The 22855-nt window shown below is 37.8% G+C and overlaps 1 long non-coding RNA gene across 1 annotated transcript; it reads right to left on the bottom strand.

Annotated features, from left to right (window-relative positions):
• Nucleotides 1-15071: 15071 nt before the first annotated feature.
• On the bottom strand, nt 15072-17564 carry LOC106935546 (uncharacterized). The gene is made up of 4 exons (XR_001421915.1): nt 17417-17564; nt 16828-16954; nt 16560-16636; nt 15072-15569 (listed from the first exon to the last, which is right to left on the bottom strand). It is a non-coding gene; the product is annotated as an uncharacterized LOC106935546 (long non-coding RNA).
• Nucleotides 17565-22855: the final 5291 nt, after the last annotated feature.

The following is a 22855-nucleotide window of genomic DNA, read 5'->3' on the forward strand; positions in this document are numbered from 1 at the left end:
GGTGAGAAGACAAACATTTGTTCTTGGATCTTTGAATTTCATAAATCCAGGTCACAATTGGCTGGTCAAATCTTTACAAGAACTACTGAGAAACGGTGATGCAGAGCTGTACTTTGATTCATATGTTGTGGTTCATTCCACAGATGCTTTAATCAGATTTGAATTCAAGCCATTTCAGGGATTGTCACAGCTTGATTTTCTTGTACCGTAGCAAGAATACATTGCTTTGCACTGGTTGTTTTTGCCAGAGGTGCCATGAACAAATCAGAAAGTGTCCATTTTCAATACTTTTGCTCTGTCAAGTTCTAGAAATGGATGTGTGCCTCCATCCCTGAGATACTCTCCCTATCATGGCATTTTTTGCTCTATGGCCTTTTGAGAAATGGTTATCACACAGGGAACAGTCAAGCTTGGACGATTTTGTAACTACCAGTCAGAACTGATTTTCTTCATTTTCCATTTTCAGCTCAAAGACAAGTATTGCACAAGAGGCTGATATGACATGAAGTGCTCTTTTTTTTAACCAAGTGTTCGGTTCAAACAAACATCCTCCATCTGTCATGAAACCATAAATTGCCCCCCAACCAACTCCTGAGTAATTTGGAGCTGAAAATAGGGGTCGATAAGAGCACTAAATATCCGGGGAGAAACTGTCTTAGTGACTATCTCTGTTACACGTACGTTGTAGATGCCCATCTGTCCGAGACAAATCCGCCTGCATCATTTGACCTTGTAAAACAGAGTTTCACCTACATGAATAGAATTTCCAGGGTTGCATTGTCTTGACTGACCTTCAAGCTCTGTTTGTAAAGATTGATGTGCCTCCTTTATGTTGCCATATGAAGTTAGTACTCATAAAGCAAGTCAGTTTATTGCACCTCTGTGGCGCCTGCAGAGTTCAGGGTGTATTATCTCTATTACTGAGAACTCAGAGTGCACCTGTAGCACACAAGACAGTTCCCACAAGGATCTCATGGAACCATAACGGAATTATGCGTTACTTACCCGTTTCCTATAAAGTAACTACAAGGCACATGCACTACTTTTCATATACCTATGACTTGCCTCTTTGGTAGAGTGGGTATATAAGCTACAATACATCATCTAGAGGTTCAGGGGGGTTTGTGAGGTTTCGGAAAGTGGCAGACTAACTGGACAACCCCCTATGCTGCCCCAGTTCTGCTGAGCATCGCACTAGCAGGACTAGAAATAGTTTTTTTTTCGGCACAAACTTGTGAAGCCTTTTACAAAACAATGTTATCCTATAGCTACTTTCTAATCAACTCAACAGTACTCTTGAGATTATTATCCATTTGGAAGACCACTTTGTGCCAAAGCTTTTACTTCTTAGCCTGTTGTCTTGTTTGCTGTAGTAGAGTGTCCTCATAATGTTTCCTCATGATGCTATTTAGTTTGTGAAGAGTATCTTATTCTCCTTCAGCAAAGCAACTTCACAAAATGATGCCTCCACCTATGTGCTTTATAATTAGGTTATTATTCTTAGCTTTGTAACCTTAACATTCAAGACATCTCGGTGTTTTACCCAAAGATAAAGTAGATGTGAAGGTCCTCAGTTCTCTTCCTAATTTAATGTCAGACAGTGGGGAAAAAAAACACACCATCAGACTCTGTTTCTATAGTTACTGTACATATCTGGTTTCAGTTACGTATACATCACGCTAAACTATCACTGCATTAAATTACACAATGCATTCCTCAAGATGTAAGATATATATTCAGAAAGTAAAAATTAATTCTGGTCACTTTGGTCCTGCTTAAATAAATGTAATCCTCAACAATTCCTGACAATTTAACTATATTCTGTTTTCTAGGCACAGGCCAGAGATATGGGGTCAAGATCAGGTAAATCACAAAAATAAAAGCAATAGCAAAGGACATAGAGTTGGAAAACTGTTTGTAGGTTGCACCTGGTATTAAGTATGTCTAGATGTAATAGATGTCTATTTGCTTGGGAAAACGGGGGAAAAATTGGTCTGCTATAGTACAATGAAAGAATATAAAGCTTATGGTGCTGGCTCAAATAGGGAAAAGATGATCTAATGCTAGACAGTGATATTTCCTCACAGAGAATCTGGAACTGTCCACCTACAGTGACAATCTGTTTGAATCAAAGACGGAAAGAGAAGACAGGATCCTCATTACGGGTGCCATAAAACCAGCAGCTCAGCGAAGACCAGCCACCTGAGGTCACAATAATGCCGAGACACTATACTATGAGCTATCCCTCACCGATGACATATAGAGTCAAAGCACTTATTTGTTCTGTGTGTGTAAATACTGAACCCATTACTTGAAGTTTAAATACTGTGTTGGTATACTTCTCAATTAAGCTCCCTCTCAGGGTGGAGAGGTTTTAGAAGCTGGATCTGCACAAGTTTAAGTACATTTTCATTTAATATGTTTTCTTTCTGCTGTTTGTGTTGGTAATTTAGATTATTAAAACAGGACTTTACAGGATAAACTCTACCAATTTTCCCGATACAAAAGCGACATGGAAGCCCCAAATACAGATTTTCCTCTCCAAATGAATGAGCAAGATGATCCACCGGAAAACCTCCTTCAACCCTGGCTTTATTTCATCAGTAGGCTCCATGTGTTTCCCGTTTCCTCCACCATAGCTTCATTTTCACAATTCCTAAGATTTTCAAGCACAGGCAGAAAATGTTTCTTTTTATTTGATAACCTGGAGAGAGTGGTCTGAGTGCTGCCAACACTTCTATAGAAAGTGATATAAAGAGTGCCAGTGCTGCCAGATTTTGTAGGTGTTGAGCTGGTGGATGGGTGTAGTGCAAATGCTTGGGTTTAAGGCATCCAATAATGTCTTTCCTGAGACCATCTTGGAAAGGGGATTTCAACTAAAAACAATTTCTAATACCACCATAGCACTCATCTCCATCGTGTAAAAATGGTCATATCAATTGGCTTTGTTTCCACATACAAGGCTTTTAGGAATCCCTTTATGTAGGATTAATAACTGAATTTATTATGCTGAAAACAGCAATGATTTTGAAGGTTGTTCATGTTTTTGTGGGGATCCAGAAAATTTTCTTTCTTCTAAGGAAAATTTCTTTTCACATAGAAACTGTAAAATTCCAGTTAGAACAGATACATTTTCTATTTGTAGGTTTTCCTGCATCTGGACAGGTACAGGTTTAATGTCTGTTTAGAATTTGGCTTAGTTATTTGTTTATTTACATAACTGGTAAATAGCATAAGAGTTTGCGGTTGTTACAGTATATCCTTACGCATAATTCAATAGCTAAGGACGAACATGGGTTTTCAGATAACAGAGAATGAAAAGAAATTGTGTGCATATTTTTTTTTCTTTTATAACAAAAAAACCAGCCCTCTTAAAAACAGAGTCAGGCAAACACACCATCTGTCGTTTAGCATATGCTGTAATAGAGTTGGCTATTTATGGCAGGGAATAATTTGTCTATCTTTAATGCATGTCTTTAATTCGCCTGTTGGTTATTAAAGTTTTGATTAAAAAGTGTCTATTCTATAAATATAGTAGAAAATAAAAAGATATATAAGGAGTGATTTCTTTTTTTTTTGTCTTTATGTAAAATATAAGGTATGTAGGTAATAAAATAGACAAAAAATGATTGCTTTACAATTGCTACTAATCTAGTCACACACCACAAGGTGGCGCTTAATTGAGGGAATGTGGAAGTTTATTCACCATGTGTTTGGATTATTTACAGATGGTGTAGACTATTATTTATAAAAGGTATATTTGTGCGGCATCTCGGTCTAAGATGCTGGATGCGCCCATGGGTGGAGTCTGTAATGTAATGGGTAAGTACATATATACCATTTGCAAAGCTTTACTGTTACAACCCTACAAATTATGCTTACATAATTCTGCTTTAGTTTACTCAAACCCTGCTGCACAATAGACTGTGGCAAACTAATCCAAAACAGTTTTTGCTTCACTGGTAGAAAATTTTAAGGAGAGTTAACTTTACTGTTAGAGGTATAAACAGCTACATAACTGCCCATTCTGACCAGGGAGTTTGCAAAGTCTGGCAAAAGCCTCAAACTTTTTCAAAGTCAAAGGCCATTTATTGCTTGATTTAACGGAAAACACAAAGGGCAAAGGAGTAGGTTGGACGGCTTTGTCTCATTTGTGTGAGCCACCAGGATCACTGGGTCTTATCAGTGAGAAGGAGAACGAGGGTGGAAAATCAACACAGAAAATACTTTAATCGGTCATCTGAAAGAATTTTTGACTTTCGTAACTAATTACAGTTTTTTCCTAAATGTAAATCTCAGACGGAATAATTTACCACACAAGCACCTATTTTTTTTTTTTTTATGCTGACACATGTTTAACTAACACACTTGCTGTTAATGAATTAAAGCTATCGTTTTCACTACTCCTTGTTTTACCTTCTGTTAAATCTTTGTGGCTGCTAAAGCAATATATTATATTGCATGTTGTGCAACTCAATGAAAAACAGCAACACTAACACAACCCCAATAGAGTTGAGCTAACTCTGCCAAAATATTCCAGAAAGGAACTAAAAGACAAACTAAAGCACATTTGTGGTATTTCACATTCTGTCAGAAATAAAAGCAAATATCACTGCTCTTTTTTTTCTGCCAACTAAAGAAAAGAATTACTGCAAGTGCAAGTTCAGCCAATATTTAGCACAAAATAATGGACAACTGAAAACAAATAAGTTGTCCATTAACTGTAGGAAAGCCTTAAAGACCTTGCAAATGATGAAATGTCAAACAGTAAAGCAGGAGAGTTTCATCCAGGGTTTTCTCCTACATCATACTCCTTTGTAAAACCTGACAGATTACTGTTTTCTTAACTCCACTTTTGCTGCTCCCTCTGGATTTCTGTCCAATATGAGCTCAGATCCCATGTGTGTTCTTCTACCACCCAAAAACCTTTTTTTTTAAAAAAAAAAAAACAGTAGCTCCACTGATCTTTATCCTTTGTTTTAATTCACTTTCATATTCTCAAGACAAACAAAAGAACTTTGTAAGGCATAAATCTAGTAATCGCTGATTATTTTTGACACCATAGTTCAAATATCAACTCTATTCCCATTGCACTGGCCCCCAAGAGACTTCAAAAATCTCAATCTTAATCGAGAACTGAGTATTTACTGAAGTGTCCTCATTTCTTGACATGACAGTAGTTGTGCAACAAATCAGCACTTTACGGTTAGTATTTTTAGAATGAAAACACTCACTGCAGATACAGTCAACTAGTCTGTCCGCACTGTCTCCATTTTGAAACGTCCACAAATTTTTGAGGCTGAACTCACTGAGTAACAGAGGCGGTTACTGTCTGGTCGGCTGGAGAGCTTGAACAAAGTTCTAGCCAGTGTTACTGGCAAACAGAGAAACACGTTCCAGCAAATAGGATAATGTACAGCATAACGATGAGTTGGCTCCAAATACTGTTTGCCTAAGCCCCGTCTTTTATAACAAAGAAAAAACTGTTGTTCACACACCGTAAATCCACTGGTCCTTGGTGGCTGTGTGAGTGCCTGTATAATGAGAACAGGCTGTTTGTGCATGCATGTGTGTATTTGTTTGTGAGATGTTCACGTTGCATATAACAGGAACTCTGCAGTCGGAGCAGTTGCATCAGCCTTAATTCTTGAAGAAGGATTACAAAAATGACACAGCTGCAATATTTTTAATATTATGCGCCAGATGGAAGTGCAATGCTAGAAAGTGTGGGTCACTGAATGCCCCACTGCAAGCAATCAGTATAAAAAGAGCCAAAGCTCTGTATTCATCATTGCATCTTAAGCTGGATATGCATCACTTTTGTCTTTGAGATGGTTATCATACAGTGTCTTGCACAAGTAGAGGGAAAGCTGGTCAAGACATTTTCCAACTATTCACTTTCGGGAGCAGAATAAAAAAAGCAATCAACACTTTTGCAGGTTTTATTTGGTGGATTTTTTACTTTTTCATACACCAATACGAGTTGATTTATCACGTAAATTACAAACGCAATACTTTTAAGTTTCTGCTTGAAAAGGCACAGAATAGGCAACTTTGAAGATAACTGAGACAGCTTTTGAGCAAATGTATAAAAAGTGTACTTTTGGCATTGTGCTCCAACAGGTGTAGTCATCACTACTGCTCTCTTTCAATACACAGAAAAAAGAAAGACTTTCATGATTAATCTCCCTGACAAGCTTTATAGGGTCTGCACGTCAGCTGACATTTACACATCTATGAAACTCCAGTAAAATCATTTAATAAATGGGAGAGGGTGTCTCGGCAGACTTGAATCCCTCCTTAGGGTTCTAGAGACTGAGTGTTGCTTCAGAATGAACTAAGTCTCCAATTTATCTAGTCAAGACATCAGCAAATGCACTCTACACTGTGGCAATCCTTCTGTCTCACTTAAAGTCCCGGTCTGCTTTGGTGATCAGTTCCACAGAAGAATTTCTCTGATTATTTAAAAGAAATTGTTGCAGCTTGCCGATGCAAAGAAAGGCAACAAAGTCGAAGGAACTGGTGAATCCCCTGACCATTCCTAGTATTCATCATTCTTTAAGGGAAAAGCTTGGAAGCCTTTTGTGTATTTTGACACTCGCTCAACTGCTTGAAAATATGGTAGAAATTGTCCAAACAGAAAGGGTGAAAAATTACTGCATTAGTGTGTATGCGCTTTAGCCTCAACCTATAAACTAATTTTCAGAGGTGCCTCTTTTCATATTGATTTAAAGCAAAATCTTAAACCACTTTGCAGTCAGGCCAGTGAGTGCACCTGGCTTTAGTTACTGTATGCCAAACACTCAACTCAGGATAAATCAATGCAGACCTGAGAGTTGTTCAACAGTTTTTGTATTCGGGCATCAAGTTAAAAATAAAAAATAAAAAAAATTTGTTGGACCAAACAAACAATCATTAAAGCAAAAAAACTTTTAAGGAGATTATTCAGCCTAAAATAAAATGCAATAACTTGTATAAAAAGTTATTGGTTTGGCATAGAATGAAAGCCTTTTCAGTACACCATGTGAAGTGGTTTATATTTAAAGTGGTCACTAAAGTAGTCTAGAAGAGACAAAGCATGCAGTGGTTTACGAGTCGGCCATTCACAATTATTGCAACTGCTGTCGCTAATGAGTGCCTTAGCTACATGGCTAATTACCAAAAGCCATGTAGCTATTGGTAATTAGTGGCACCAGTAGACATGAGCCTGTTCCTGCTGTTAAAGTACGCATTAAGTGTTTCTTTTGAGTCTTGTATTTCATGGCCTGCCTATGTGAAGAATACACTGGTTACCAGCATCAGCTCCACAAACTTCCATCATTCCATTTCTAAGATTCAGGCTACGTTTACACGAGACCTCTGTCTGGAAACTTTCAGTATGTTCAGATGTTGTTTGGGGAAGTTTCACATTTTGAGAAGAACATGAAGACACCTTGAATCCACTGTAGTTGTCATGCCAAGCCACTATGTGGCACTGTGATTTTAGAGTGTCATTGAAACATGCATGTGATTGTGACCCTCAGCGTCCATCTCGTTAGTTTTCACCTCATTTAGAAAACAGTAATGCGTCTCCGATGAACCAAGTGCTCATGTGACACGTATATATTCCTTATAAGAAGCTGTGTTGAACTGAACAGGTAGCACTCACAGCACAATATTTGTTCCAACTGCCCAATCAGAATTTCACAATTTCTATGTGAAAATATATTCCTTTAAAAATAAAGATAAAAATGACTGGTTCCAGTTCCCCACAAAAGCATTCTTATTACTACTGAATAAGTAGTAATAAGTTACTTGACTGTGCTATAAAATGGTGCTATGAACCTGGAAAACTCAAAATACCAGTCCCTTTAAATAAAGTAATTAAATCATGCTATGATGTTTTTTTCATGAATCTTTGTGTTATTAACAGGTTACTTTGCAAGCATGATATATTCCCTCATCATTGTCATACACTGAAAATCTTGTACCAGTTTATGCAAACTCATAATGTCAAAAAATACACATACTGGTTTGTAATGCTCTACTAATAATGCTTGCAGGCACTGGAGACCTTGAGAAAGTGACTGCGCACATTTTATGTCTCTTCTCATTATTTTAGCATTTTTTCATATCTTTCTCTTTTTCCGTCAAGGGAATGATCTGTAGTCTGATTTTTATTAGCTGACCAGTGTTACAAAATGTAATTATGACAAAAACAAACAAGGCTAAATATTGCTCTAATTAGGTTCTTAAACAGTTAGCAGAGGGAGTGGGAGGAGAAGATGCTGGATGATGATTTGGCAGCAAATCTTGCCTGCACTGCTGGAGGTGTGCTGCAGTGTAACCCTGTGGAGTCCACTGTGTAATTCTTGATAATGCTTTTCTTCACCATCATTTTCTCTCTTCAATTTTTTTTATCACCCCTTTTAATCACAATTTTCTCCTCTTCTTTAATCTAGTGTTTTACTGTTCTACTAACAGCCCTTCTGTTCTCCTAGCTATCACCATGAGCTTTACCAATCAAATGCAAACTGAATACATAGAGCTGCAAATGATGCTGGGTAACAAGCCTTTGCATATATTCATTATGGTGATAGTGAAAGAAATCATTGTTTTGGCTCCATCAAATCCTCTCCAAAATGCAGATAACTCTCGCAATATACTCCGTTCTTTGATAAAGATTTTCAATTACAAAATGTACAACCTTCTGGTGCTTTACTGAACCACTTCTGAATACCCTGACATGCTAATTTCGAAAATCTCCTTTTAAAACAAAAGTCTGCAATAGTTTTGCAGATTTTGAAAAATATTTGAACAATGGTGTATGAAAAATTAAAATAAAAGAAAGAGCTTACTGGAGATTTTCCAAAAAACAAAAAAAAAGCCATTTTTACCAATAAAGGTGTTTTCTGAGCAAACAGCTATCATCACCATGAGATCAGTCTAGTCCAAGATGACTGCTGTGATGGCACAAACATGAATTGCACATTGGTAGATGGGCTACACTACATTAAACACGCAAGATGCTCTCTAAACATCGGTGTTGCAACATATGGTACAGAGGACAGTGGAGCTCTAATAGAGAGAGCATAGACAGGGTCAACTGAAGTTTTAAGTTCAACATGTAGGGGGAAGTGCGGTGCAATATCATAAAGTATAGCTAACATACAATCAGTAAAAAAAAATGAAGAAAATGATGATGGAACTTTTGCAACTTCATCCATATCCTCATGCTTATTAATAGCATAGCCGTTCTAATATTGTGCCATCTTTTTTCTGTCTCTTTGTGAGAATTTGTATAATCAAGGTTTCCTCCACAGTTGCCATCTTCTATGATGTCTGAGAGATTCCAGAAGCTAACCCTGGACTGCCTTTTAGAGGCTGCACTGCCTGAAAACCAAGCCAATTTAATACATACATTGAAAGTATGAAAAGCAGTGACAGTTGTTAGAAAAGAAGAGACCTATTCACATTTACGTCTTTATGTTTAGCCATGACCAGTTAGTTAATTTGTTGCCATTCCGGTCTTATTTCTCCTTTAGTGTAAACTCACTTTGCATATGAATAAAAAGGGGATGTTTGTTCTTTTCCAGTGTTTGTCCTCTCAGTCTATTTTTCATGTGTCCCTTGATAAAGCAACCTGGTTGCTTCTTGGGTTACCTTTGAACAGTTCATCTTTGGATTAACTCTGCTCTCTTTGTTTTTCAACTCAACTGGTCGCTAAAGTTTTTCGGCTGCCAGGGATATGTAATTTGTGGTGCGGGTGAAAAGGAAATAGACCGAAGGCTCGATATCAAAAGGCAAACCTTAGTTAGTGAGAGCATTTTAAGTAGCTGAAGACTTTCACTGGTTTCTTGGAAGGCAGTAGTTGCTCTTTGCCAATGGAGCAGCCAGGTCTTTTAACCATAGTTAAAAACTGAGTGATGGATTTTTTGGGTCAGGCCCACCCGACCTCTGTGGAGGTAGATTAGAAAAGCGAGATCCTCTTCAAGTGGAAGCAAATGAGAAAAAGGGCAATGGGAAACAGCAGTTAGGAGCTTTATCAAGTTTTTCAGCTGTCTTGGAAATTAGAGCCGTGAGCTCGAAATGACATCATATATGAACTGTGAGCATTCTTAAAATTCAGAAAATACACAGATTTGCTACCAATTTTACTGTAGGCATCAACTATTTAGCCATTAACTATTATATCAAAGTGAAAAAAATTGATTATTTACCTTGTTCAAAGATAACATAATGATTTTAACAACGTGACATCTGCTTTGTCTTCTTTTAGAAATGCCACTGCCTCTTGTACAGTTTTTTTTTTTTTTTTTTTTTTTTTTTTTTTTTGCTGACAACCTACTTTCATTCAAATTTGACCCAGGTGGCCCTGTCAGACTTCCCGTCGACCTTCCAGAATAGACCAATCAATATTTCAGCGATACTTCCAACTTCTGGATTGTGGATCCTGAAAACCCAACGAGCGTTGGAGCAAGCAAAATCTGTCTGCTTAGTGTTTCTCCAGCTGGGCTGCAATGAAGCAACAGAAATTCAAACAACAGCTTGAGACTCTCGAGAGAGACAAGAGGCTTTGGATGACGGCATCAACACCAGTGCTGCAGCTGTTAAAATTATCTGGATGAAAATGGTGCTAATCTGCCACCCTTCATGAGGACTTTACACCGATTAGGCAACATAAAAGGAAGCAACATGCTCTCCTGACGGAGAAAGGAGAGAAAGAAGATGTCACACAGAGGAAGGTGAAAAGTGAAAACTTGAAAGAGTTAGATGGGAACAAGCATAATAGCACAATCTCACACACAATTCCCTAAAAGAGAATTTGATTTCCCAAAATTGCCATATTGTTAGTGTTCCACATAGCATGTGGGTTGCTCTTGCTTGGAAAAAAAAGTAGCTGTTGAAAAACACACACTCATACACACTTTAATCGCTAAGTGAAAAATGCAGTTTTGGGAGTTTTCAAGCAACCACTCCAGGGAAAGCGTGTCAACTAAATCATTTTTCTCATCATTTAAAACTGATTTTGCTGGCGTGTGTGTGAGCTGATGTGGCTGAATTTCCACCATAAGTAGGACACGAAGCTGAAGCCTGAACTCAGTTGTTGATGTTTTATAACTCCGACAATCACAGAGAGCGTGATTACCCGTCAGATCATTTTTCATAATTACAGGGGAGTCGCAATATAAATCTTGTCACATCGTTCCCCCCGGCTCTTTGCTTTCCTTGACCTAAACAATGTGGTAATATATCTCCTTCCAACAGATCCGTGTCGTGGTTCAACACTTTGTCAAGCTGCGCTACATTTCCTGGCAAATAAGAGAAGCGAAACCGGGAATGATTTGACGGAAAATGTTGCCGCAAACATCAATAAATGCCAGGCATCACAAATTTATGAATATTGTCTAATATCCCTAAACTCTGGGACTACAGGGTGTATTATTGCAAATGTCATATTGCCTTTCAATAGCTCATCAGACTGAATGGGAGAAGTGTGTCATCGTGTATGCTTTCAGCAGCTTTCCTCCCAGTGGACACTGGATCTCCCTCTATCTTTGTATGTTTTGCTCTCAGGCTGGCTGACATTTAGACGATAGTGAAGGCAGATGGAATAGAGGAAGTTATAGAAAAGGATTCTCTTCTGAAAGGGGACAGAATACGCATTCTCTATCCTCCAAAGGCCTGACCTGGCCACCTGCATCTAAAATCACAAAGCTTAGCTCAGTCATTCACACTGACAAATATTTTAAATCAGTAGAAAAAGGAATGATTTTTCTCTCTTTTTCCCTTACCCTCGCCACAAGTATTCAAAATGTATTGCCTATGGGGACTCTTTTTGCAAAGGTTGCAGCTGATAGAGTTTCTCAAAACAATACACCTGAAGTCATCAAGCAAGTTTTAAAAAAGAACATTTATTTTAGTTTCATGAAATACCTCACTCTGTTAAACTGCTATGTGTCAAGGTAAATGCTAGAGTGCTGAAAACAATGTGTTACTTGAGTCTAAACGTGAAGGATTCAAGTCCTGCCCAATCTTTGTTGTATGCAATGCTGCTGTGTTCCTGTTCTCAACGGTGCAGGTGTATCAATATCAAGGTTACATGAAAAAAAAAAAAAAAAAAAACATTAACTGGTCATCTGAAAATTAAAATGTAATTACTCTGAGTGACCCCCAAGCAGTCAGATCAGTATTAACCAAAATAATTATAAAGTAGGTCATGCCTTCAGTTCCACTTCCAGTTGCAAGCCAAACACAATGTTAGTTTCACTGCAAATAGAGGACATTTATGGTATTGCATGAAATTAGGTAATGCTAATAATGAGTAATACAATATTTGTAGTTATGTAAATGGTGTCACAGTGGTACATGATGTATATGTGCCATGTGAGAGCTTATGTGGAGAAAGTGTTCAAAATAAGTGGTGACTATGCATATCTGGTGGTTATCCCTTATAATTTGGCTGCACAGAAACATTTCCAGTTGCAGTAAACATAATAGGTCTTTGCAAGGAAACTTAACCAAGCACCAACTAGTAAAAGGCCTTTTTAGACTGCAGGGCCAGTCTGGCCACAGTCGGCCACAGACCTACTGGTTGTGTTTACACTGAACAAAGAGGGTGGGGATCGTCCTATCAAAAATGTGGAAATCTGTATGTGATGTAATTTTTTTTGCGATGCAACAATGGAGCTTGTGTCATTGTTCATCATTGCCATACAAGCAATTAAATAGCAGCAGCAGCTGGACGATAGAGGACGGAAATCCGAATGGATGCTACATATTGCCAGGCGAAATAGAGTGAAAAAGTACAGAAGACCGGGCCGGTCTTCTGTACCGGACCATCTAGCATTACAACAATGGAGAAGCGAGGGCAATGGCATAGAATGGAAAGCTAATGTAGCTGCCATCCAACGAACCAGTCATTTACTGGTTCAGTGGAACTGGGCCATAAAGGGTTAGTGCAACTGTTGCATGCCTGTTAAGATGCTGAAAGTGTGACTTTTTCATATCATGCTATACCTTCAAACCAGAAACGGGCCCATGCTTACTGTGGTAAATACTCTCTGCTTTCATACTGTTGTAATATCGTACATAGCAACGTGATATTGCGTAATATTGTAGCTCACAGAAATACCCTTTAAATTTCCTTTTCTGAAAATGAGATATTATCCTTCTAAAAATAGAAAACAGCAATCACTGAGACTCTATAAAAGGTCTTGACATTCTTTCATCCAACCACTTTACATACATCTACTGAATAAGTGGAATGAGCTGTAAAGATTTAATGGATGCAGGTATGCCTTAAGGTAGCCTGAGGGTGAAACATCCTGAACACCAACTCACATAATAAGGGGATACCTCATGTTAGTACTCATTTAAGCAGATGTTATCCTCTGGGAGTTCCACGAGTTAGGCGAACCAGCACGCATCCCAAATATGATTATATTGTAGTAAGGGAACTTTAGTCATCTTTTCATTGAATAAACAAAAGTTCTGACCCCTAATTTCTTTCCTTCCACCCATCTCTCTGTTTTAACACCTGATCTCTTCTTTCCTCCATCTCCTCTATAGATAAACTCAAACTTCTTTCTTTTTAATTCCTTACAGCTTCCATCTACCAATATCCTCCCTTCATACCTTCTGCCACAGCAAACACCTAGCTCCTCATAACTCTTCATTAAAGCTTTCCCAGGGACAATGTAGCACTATAATGTCCAACAGCAATCCGAGGCAGAAAGAACTGAGCCCCGGGGACAATTAGCTCACCATAGAAAATAGCATCACACTGCGGTGTGTTTATGTGTGTGTGGGTAAGCAACAGAGCTAAAGCTGGCTTTGTTTGCAGTCACAAACAGCAAACATACACCAATAACATGGGCCTGAGGCACATAATGACACAGAACTGGCATAGGGAATGTGCCTATGCATTGCGTGTGTACAAAATGAGTGGGACCTAGCTATAATCTAACAAAATATTACACAATACATATGGTTGTGTGGCATAAAATAGGAAGAGTATACAGAATGCACCAAAGGTGCTGCAAATGGCTAACGTGTTAATTTTTAAAAAAGATGTTGTGTAATTATAGCCATTTAATTCTTTCACAACTTTTCCCCATGGTAGCCGAACACATAAGTTCCCAGTTTGTTTGATATTTTATTCGTTATAGCAGGGATGTCAAACTCATTTTCACTTTGGGCCACATCAAGATAACAAATGCCCTCGAAGATTAGGTTGTGGCAGAATGTATTGATAAAACCCATTAACAAACTGTTGAAATAATAATAAACAGCTGCCTCTGGACTTGAGTACTTCCTAGAGTTAAATAATATAACTGAACATGATGTAATTTGGCAGTACAGAGACAGAGCAGCTTTAACTTGATTGATAAAATAACATTTAATCACACAAGCATTATCTTGAAGGCTCTATTTATGTGGCCGTCTAAAGTTTAGTGAGGCACGTAAATAGCTACGGCAGGCCGGATTTGGCCCCTGGGCCTTGAGCTTGACACATGTTCTCTATTACCAAAGACTAGGTTCTAGTTAATATCATAGCATATATTAAATTTCAAAAGTATTCACAGCTCTGGTACATTGTCATATTTTATCATGTTACATCCTAAAACTTCAGCGTATTTTGTTTTCATTCTATTTGACAAGCCTAGAAAAAGTTAGGCAGAGTATTTGTAGCATGCAACACTAATTTTCTGCAGATTCTGTATCAGAGTACATTGCCCTGAGCTTTGTACATCTAATGCCTAAACTCCTGTGCAAAATAGCTTGTGCTTTGTCAAACTGAATAAATAGCATCAGTGCACTCAATCTTTTAGGTCTTGGCTTGATTTAATTTATACATAAAGTCTGAACTTTGATTGGGCGTATGACACCTGGATATGCTTTAATTTAGCCATTCCATAACTGTGCTATGGACACAGTTACCGTAGCACAGGTAAACTCTGCTTACCAAGTGATTTCTAAAACAAAATGGTTGAAAAGGGTTCATTTAGGAGTTACATAACGGAGGGGACAAAAGACACTTTTTATGTTTTTATTTGTAGAAATGTGAAAAACATTCATCTTGTTCCTTCTACTTCTACTTCTACTTTTTGCACTCATTTGTGTTGGTATATCACATACAGGAACTTTATAAGATACAAAAAAGTTAATATTATATGAACACTTTTGCAAGATGTTGTCAGAGTCCCTTGTGTAATGTCTAACTCAGAAACTAAGCTTAATCCAAAGACCAGCAGTGCAGGAATAATTCTTTCACTGTGAGATTATGAAGAGCACATCGTTCTTCACGTGCCAGTAGGCATCGGATGTCCTGGTGGGTAACTCCGTCCATAGAAGTCAAGAATTGGGGAAATCCCATCATAACCCAGCTAAATGAAAACCGATTAATTTATCATATGTGCTGATGTGTAAGCTTCACTGGATTTCCCCTCTGTACTGTTACAACAGCCTCTTTTGTGATCAAAGGTTATATGTGATCAAGTCTTTCATTAGCACACTGCCAAGGTCATAGCTCTGTCATCCGTACACACATCCTCTTATTCTGCTGAGTTCACATGTCATGCACTTTACTGGAAAAAAAAACAAAAAACATTTCAACGGGTCACACAAACCTGCTCAGGTAACATTACGCTCTTCTTGGACTGGATTTGTTCTTATCCTATTAGCTCCCTCATAGCATTATTTATCATGCTTAACAAAAGTAAATCTAATATGACGAGCTACGTTACTCTCATTTGTTCTACGGTTTGGATTACAGAGCATACGTACAATTTATCTGAAACAGTTTCTAAAAGTATCCCTTAAGTGTGCAACACACAGTTGGAATGTAGATTGTCTTGCTCACAAATACTTTCTCATTGTATTCACTGTTTTACTGTTGTCCCTAAGCCCCTTTGTAATTGATTTGGTGGTATGCTTGTGGTCAATCCCCACTTTAAAGACCAAATTGTAATTTGGGGAGGGACGGCTGCATTGAAGGCCAATAGCCTCTGAATATGGGGCACATGCTCTACCACTACACTACACCACGCAACACTAGGCATCCCTGTGAAGCCATTTATTTTATTAATGGCATCACAATGCAGCAAAGAAATTTGATATGATGATGCAACAAGAAGTGGGTTGTAACAGGTTACATTTGCTCAGTTACATTTAAATACGTAGCTTTTTGAAAATTAATTACTTCTAGAAGTAGTTTTATTACATTGTACCTTTTACTTCTGAGTAATATTGTTATGAAATACTTAGACACAAATGTCTCTGCAGTGAGACCTTGGTAAACAAGCTCGTAGTTCTAATCTTATATTTTCTCTTCTGAGCATATTGTGCTATTTAGGGGTCAAATAAAATAGAAGTATGTTGAACTGTTCCAAAATCTGCAGTGCAGTGGACATCTGCCTATTCGCAGATCAGTATCACCTATTCCTATTCTCAGATGTTTCAGTGGAACATGACTCCAAATTATTCTTTTTTTTTTTTTTTCCATAGAGCTTACCTAAAATATTTGAAAGCAAATGCAATTTGGGAGCCTGAAATACTATTATGCAATGCTACTTTACCTGCTATTGGTTGCTGTTTGCAAAGCAATCAGTCCAGCAACACCATTTATTTCTCTTGGCACTGCTTGGCTGTATGCCTAAGAGTGAAAATAAGGAAGTTGATAGACAAAAGTTTCTGTGGTAGTGCCAAGATGTTTTCCACTGTGTCAGGTCTAGCCCTAGCCATTTTGACACTCTATTTACTTGCGCAGCCACTTAACACTTTCATTTTTGTAATTTCCTCTTCATTAAGAAACAAAATGATAACCAAAACCGAAAATATTCTTACCTGATCAGTTCACCTGTTTGTTGGTGTAGCCTTCATTTCTGATGAATAAGCTCCTGCGAGGTGGCAACAGGTGTTGATGGTGTTGCAAAAGGTCCAGAGGTGGGATTTAAATACCTCAGTAACACATCTGCAGATAAAAACAGGACTATGATTTCAGAAATAAAAGGGAAAAAACATAGTAATTGTATTATGTCCACTATACTGTACATGTATATACTCAATTTTCTGAGATGCAATTTAAGTCGGAAATTATCACAGTGAAATACAGAATTTAACGAAGCAATAAAATTCAACAGAATTTAGGATAATGATCCTAAGTTGACAATGATGTCTAATTGTTTAGGAACAAGTGGCTTTTGAGTTAACACCCGCATGAAAGCAATCATGAAAGGCTAGGCTATTTATTTAGCTTGCATGTTCGGCTAACCTGCCCATTGGCTCCTTTCCCTTGACTCGGCTTGTCTCCAGTAGATTTTTGACCAAGCCAATCAGCAAACAATGTCAGAAGTTGAGAACGACGTGTTTGGCTAGCTGCTAAACTTTGCTAAGTAAGATAACACGTAATTTCATCATCTTAGTTTTACTATACCTCTGTTTTTGTCACGTGTTCCCTCTTTTATTTCTTTTTATTCCTTTGCACCTGATAACTTGGGATGTTTTGACATGTTACAAAACTCACCGTCACCGCAGTAGTTCTGCAGTAGGAACATACCAACTGCTAAACAAGGAGGTGGGCGCTAAGTGAAGTATCATTATATTTATTTGTTGTATTTAATTTTTTAGAATAAAAAATATTAAAAAAAATTTATACTAACAAAAATTTTAGTATAAAAAAATTATACTAAAAAATATTCTGTACAGCTAAATGAGTACAGAATCTTCCATATTAGGAAACTGTACTAATACTTCTAAACTTTTAAGAACAGTGAAAATAACTTTATGGCACCCTCTGGAGAAAAGAGGTCTTGTACTCCCCCTGTGTCGGGAGTGCGCACTGCAGCCAGATCCGTTCATTTTCACGGCGCTTCTGCGGGATTTCTCCGTAAAACAACTCATATAATCATGTCAAGGTTGTAACTTTCAGTTTGTTTATAAAATAAGCAATAACAAAATTGTAAAATAAATAAATAAACGAGGTCTTGTTTGGAGGTCTTCATGCACTGTTTCGTGTTTTTTAATCGCCAAGAAAATCTGTCTTTTTCCTACTTTTGTCATTTAAGCCTTAAAAAAAAAGTCAGTAGCCAAATACAGTTTGTGTGTATTTATAATTTTTTATTGCTAATATTAAATAATTAAAATTAATTTACTAGCAAGTCTTTAACTGTGTTTATACCTCTCTTGATGAGCAACAAATCCTGGAAGTTTGAAAACATTTGCTCATTATTTGCCTAAATTAAACGGGGGGAACCATTTATTTTAGCTGCTGGAAATAATCCGTCCCCCCTAACCTTTGAAATACTCAGGGTTCACTCACTGTATTCAACTACTGTAAGTATTTGTTACAAATATTTTATACAGTGAAACATTTGAGATTTTAAAATGTGTGTTTCTTTGTCTGAATTACGTGATTTAGTTTTACTTATTTCTGCTCAGCGGGCACATAATTCTGTATTTATTTTTGACAACATAATTTTCACAAATTAAATCAGATTAAACAGCACTACCAAAATACTCAGATGTGACCAGTTTTACAATAAATCTTTGTGGATACACATATTCTTGTGTCTGTGTTGACAGGATCTCAATTGGGTGAGTCCTAAAGTCTTTGTATAAACAGATCCTTCAACAAATTCTAGATATTTCAGTGAGACTTCTCACTTCCAGAAGGCCTTCAAAGGGAGGCTCCAATGAGGCATCCTACATCCTAATTAGACATCTGATAACTTATTTCAGTATGGAGAGCCAGTTGTACTATTCACCTTTATGGTTAAGACACTAAATTGAGAGATTCACTTGTTTGCTTAACTTATGTGACCCTGAAAAACTAGAGCAATCCCCTCATTACTGCAGATGACCAAGGAATTCCTGATATTGAAAATCCTATTTGTCCATCCAACTATCACCCATGAATAGGACACACGAAATACACAAACTCCGTTAGGCAAAGAAACATTTAAACGGGATAAAATGTTAACATGTTCAATGCTTCTTCTACTTTCTGAACTTAATTATTTTTCACCAGTTGCTGTGGATCAAACGTAATAGTTAATGATATTTAATAATATATCTAAGATTGGAGTCATTTCAAATTACACATCTCTTGCCTCAAAGATAAATAACTGGATTGCCACACACACCCACACAGAGAGAAATCAGTGGAGCCAAGACAAACATCTCACTCCTGCTGACATCACCACACAAGACTGAGGACGTCTCTGCACTGTTATCACGCTGTCAAACTGTCAAGAAGAGACAGAGGAAGACAGACAGGCAAGAGAGGAGAGATCAAGGGTGCTTCACGGACTGGGAGAGAAAAGCTATGACTTCTTCCTGAGATAAAAATGGCAACAGCATGTGATCTTCAGAAGGCAGTCAAGTTATACTGGCTGTTTGATGTTTTTGACAATGAACAAGGCTGTGCTGATCACCAACTGGCTTCACAGAGCTCCTAAAAGATGCACCAATTACCCCATACAATTATTTGAGGACTTGTATTCAACATAGTACAAAAAAGGGCCACTATCTAACATTTTAAATCTGTTTCTATTTTTATCTAAAGTAATTCCTCTCACCCTGTTTTTCATTAGAGCCACCTGTCAAATAGGTCAGTTTATTGCAGTCCTCACAGGCCTAAGATTAAGACCAAGCCTGATCTTGGTCTTAATCAGTAGACAGATGCTTTTCCAGTTTCTTAGTGTTTTTTGTCTACACTTAATAAAGTTGTTTTTTTTTTTCATATTCATGAAATGTCTGTTTGAATAACAATGCACCCTTGTAGTGTTGTGGTTAAGGTGTAGATCCTCACACACGCAATTTATCATCAAGAAAAGCTCAACTACACTCACAACAGTACTCCAAGGATTTTAGTTTTCCAGAGGTTTAGGCTTTCACATATGGTCAATATCAGGATTTCAGAACGTGTTAGGATTTTGACGCATTTACAATGATCGCTTTAATTTTTAAGCTTTACAAGTACAGATAGTACAGATACAGATGATAAAATTATCTTAAAAACAATTTTAAGATTATTTAAGATTAGAATATTGCACTATACCAACAACAACAAAAATTATATGTCTGTGGGCTTAATCAAAACTGTTTTTAATACCTGTCTAACGGTTATTTTTTTTAAAGGTAGTTTTAATCTGGCAAATGAGCCTCATTCTAGTCTTTTTATTGAATATAAATGTACAGCCAAACAATATCTTGCTAGAACATTAAAGACTTTAAAAACATCCAATGTCAGCCCCATTATTCTGGATTTATGAAATCTAAATTGCATCCATGCTATTGGCATAGCAAAGCTGTAATTATTAACAGGAACAAAGGCTTGGAAGCTGTAATTGATTATGTGTTTCACTGACGAGGTTACTGAAATAAATGAAATTGTAATATTATTTTAATTTATTAAATAGGTCTGTATACAAGGTGATGCCAGACATACAATCCTCATCTAATTCTACTCGAACGGTGAACTGAAGAGAAGACAGCCTGGGAGCGAAAACAGGACTCTGCACAATCATGAGACATTGTGCAAAGTGGAGTGGAAAGCCCTGTATCCTCCAATTTTTACCAATGCTACTAATAAATGTGGCAGCATTTCAGGAGCTTCCCCTCACCTCACAATTAGAAACACTTAAAATAAAGCAGTGCAGACAAGCTGAGTCTTGGAAAGCTCTTTAAAGCATGTACTGTAATGCTGGAAGTATCTTTGAGTGCCTTAGATGAACCTAAAGTAAGAATAAAAATGTTTTCAGCATTTGCTTTGAAGGTCTCAAAGGGAACCATCCATTCAAATAACATTGAGATTCCACTATACCATCTGTAATAATGTCGTAGGTTCCTTTTTTTTGTGGTGAGATTGTAAAGCTTGCAGTGAATTTGGGGGGACAACATCATGATGAAAAAACAAAGAATACAGTGGGGGAAACATGAGTAAGTCACAGCCAATATTGCCATTGCAAAATTCAACAATAATGTTGCAGTTGCCTAAAGTGAACACATTTGTAAGTGTCCAGTTTAATCATCATTGGATCCTTGTAGCTCAACAATGGTTGGAACTCCTGAAGAATGTATAAAACAAACTAATAATAGTCATAACTAAATTAAATGAAACTTGTCCAGGGCTTACCCTGCCTCTTGCAGTGCACATCCCCCATGACCCACTACTGATAAGCAGATATAAAAAAAAATGGATGGATTGCTTTATGAAACAGGGATCTAAATTAGACCTTTCTTTTAAGGCTAATGAAAGACAAAACTTGTATTTTTGAAGTAGTTTCACCTGCGGTCAGTTATTCGCACTATTTCAGAGGTGAGGTTAAGGCTTCAAGCAGTGTCTCTGCAACCTGCAAGGGCAATCTTAATGAATAGTGAGATACATGATAAATGTGACCATATGGTGAAGCCGGCTGGTCAAGACAGGGGTGCTAGCAAGCTCAGTTGAACAGATACACACACACAAAAAAGGCGTGCACACATTGTATCTTTGCTGTTTCACTCTTCTGATAGGGACAAGCAGTCATCAAACTTTGAATATCTAAAAACAGCAGCAGGTAGAGGTTAATGGCCCCCGGGTCATTTAGACGGAGCATAATGGACAACTGTGAAATCGCAGCTGCACTTCCTGTCAGAAAGTTCCATGGACATTGAAACGAGGGCTCGAATTGATTCGACATTGGCCAGACTGTCACTTAGCAGCAGTGGCTTTTTAATTCCAAAACACTGCATTTGCCTTGCTCACGAATGTAAAAAGTCTTCCTAATTTATATTTGTCTCCCTGTTATCTCACAGCAGATGAAGCCATATGTTGTCTGTCGTCTTCCTGCCTCCTCATCCTCTGCTGTGTGCAAAGCTCCTATCTATTATTGCTATTCAACACACACACTCCATATGTTGTGGCGACAGAAACACGCAGAGTATCACTAACTAGCCTGGAGACACACCCACGCAAACTTTATGCGTATTTACACGCCGATAGCTGTGACTGAAAAACACAAAACACACAGCAAACGAGGCATTGTTCTTCTTCCACAGCAGATGCTATCATTCTCTAATTGGCTAAGGAAAAAAACAAAGGAAGAGCCTTGGATGCCCCACCACACAGCTACGTTTTCTCAGTCTACAGGGATGCCCTCTGTTGTGGTGAGGCACATAAAGCGGTCCTTGGATATAGCTGACCTTTCTGCTGTATAAAGAAGGCCGGATCTTGATTACATGGCACAGTTTCAGGGCCTGTAATGAATCAGTAAGCAGAAAGCTGACTTCAGTTCACCGCAGTTTTGAAATACAATATAAAAAAAAAGAGAACAGAACAACCTGTAAAGGTTTCCTGGATTCTATCTAAAAAGATTGTTTTCAGGCTAGTGTAATACCATGTTTAGTTGAGCCATCTATACGTCCCTCGTGAAATATATTCCTTGAAAATCAGCCTCAAACAAAAGTTAATGACACCGCTCCTCCCTTTGCACCTTCACACTGTAGTTGATGGGCAATAAGCCCTCACAGCCTGCGATTCGCAGCTGTCAAACATCCCTTGTGTCTGGAAACCGAGAGTGAGAAATCCAAGTGTAGGTGTAATTTGTGCTGGCGCAGTTTAGTTCAGCAGTGTGAAACAACTCTAAGACAGCAGTGTGATATATGATCCTACCACAGGCATCATTGATCTTAACTTTAACTGCAGTGGCGCAGTGGTACTTGATGGGGTGTTATATTGCAGAGAAAGGGACTGTAGAGGGCATATGCGCTGACCTCGCCATCCATACGTATCTAGGTGGTGATTAATAACGGGCGACACACAACAGACATAATTGAGTTTACACCGTCTGTTTAGTGTGTCTGATAATTTTATAGTGTTCTAAAGTTTTAT

The sequence above is a fragment of the Poecilia latipinna genome, unplaced genomic scaffold (assembly GCF_001443285.1).
Source record: "Poecilia latipinna isolate Pla-1442-1.1 unplaced genomic scaffold, P_latipinna-1.0 Scaffold1978, whole genome shotgun sequence".
Taxonomy (NCBI): domain Eukaryota; kingdom Metazoa; phylum Chordata; class Actinopteri; order Cyprinodontiformes; family Poeciliidae; genus Poecilia; species Poecilia latipinna.